Below are 1,607 nucleotides of genomic sequence, written 5' to 3'. Positions count from 1 at the left end.
TTCTGGCTTTGAACATCAACTTGTAATGTGTTTCTGGCGCTAGACGCCAGGCTGCAACATGGAACTGGCGTTGAACGCCAGTTTATGTCGTCTATCCTTGAGCAAGGTATGGACTATTATATATTGCTGGAAAGCCCTGGATGTCTACTTTCCAACGCAATTGGAAGCGCGTCAATTGAACTTCTGTAGCTCCAGAAATTCTATTCCGAGTTCATAGAGGTCAGGATCCAACAGCATCAGCAGTCCTTTTTCAGCCTGAATCAGATTTTTGCTCAGCTCCCTCAATTTCAGCCAGAAAATACCTGAAATTACAGAAAAACACACAAACTCATAGTAAATTCCAGAAATATGAATTTTTCCTAGAAACTAATGAAAATAAACTAAAAACTAACTAAAACATACTAAAAACTATATGAAATTAACCCCAAAAAGCGTATAAAATATCCGCTCATCAGACCGGCACAATCAACTTGCTCCCCAAGTACAATAGACTACCCAGAGAATACCCTCTTAAGCATGTTAAGGATTTTCAAGTTGCATGCTCCACTGCAAGGAGACATGGTGCAGATGAAGTAGCAGTTTTCGTGTTCGCTTTCCCTTTCTCTTTGGAGGAAAAAGCGAAAGAATGGTTTTATACTCAACCGGGAGATGTGATTTCCAATTGGGACTTGTTGCGTAAGGAATTTCTGGAAAAGTTCTATCAACCACAAAAGACATACAAGCTACGAAAGGAAATCTCTTGCATTATGCAATAAGATTGGGAGACTTTTTATGAGTACTGGGAGAGATTCAAGAAGTTGTTGGAAGCTTGCCCCCACCACCGTATTGACGAGTTGGTACTTATTAGCTATTTTTGTCAAGGGATGAACCCCAAGATAAGCTTTTCCTAGATGCCTCTAGTGGAGGATCCCTTACCAAAAACAAGACCACCGAGGAAGCTTGGGAGATCATAGCGGACTTGGCGGACTCCACTCAACACTCAAGGGCAAGAAACCCACAACCAAAAGCTTTAAGTGAAGTTTCTCCTTCCGGAGATGCCGTTTTAAAAAAGACCCTCGGTGAGATGACAATTTTGTTGAGACAAATCACCCAAGGGCAACAAATTCCCCAAGTCTTGATATCTCCTCCACCTCAACCTCTAAGAATTGAAGGACCACCAAGATCATGTGGTATTTGTGCTTGTAACAACCATTACACTGATCAGTGCCCTCAACTCCAAGAGGACGCTACATTGGCGGTAGCCAATCCATACCCACAAAGACCCAACTACAATTAACATGGAGGAAATGAAAACCAAGGGTGGAGGGATAATTCTAATCAAAGGTGGAACCAAGCCCCAAAAGCTCAACCTTACCCAAGCCAACAAGCCTACTATCATCAAGCTCGTCAAGGTCAACCACAATACCAACAATCCTACCAACAACCTTCATAATCTCAACCTCAAGGGAGGTATCAACATCTAAATAGTATACCTAACCCTCCTCAAGGCAATCAAGGTCCTCCTCCTAATTAACCCTACATGAATGACACACTCCAAACTTTTATGCAAGAGCAACGGGAGTTTCACAAGAAACAAGAAGCGTATATGTCTACAATTGCCGAAGCAC

At 42.2% G+C, this 1,607-nt stretch overlaps 1 non-coding gene across 1 annotated transcript; it reads right to left on the bottom strand.

Moving 5' to 3' along the window:
- Positions 1–719: 719 nt before the first annotated feature.
- Positions 720–826, bottom strand: LOC112774637 (small nucleolar RNA R71). Its single transcript, XR_003189113.1, has one exon. It is a non-coding gene; the product is annotated as a small nucleolar RNA R71 (small nucleolar RNA).
- Positions 827–1,607: the final 781 nt, after the last annotated feature.

This window comes from Arachis hypogaea, chromosome 18 (assembly GCF_003086295.3).
Source record: "Arachis hypogaea cultivar Tifrunner chromosome 18, arahy.Tifrunner.gnm2.J5K5, whole genome shotgun sequence".
NCBI classification, from domain to species: Eukaryota; Viridiplantae; Streptophyta; class Magnoliopsida; order Fabales; family Fabaceae; genus Arachis; species Arachis hypogaea.
This window is presented reverse-complemented; position numbering and strand designations above follow the sequence as displayed.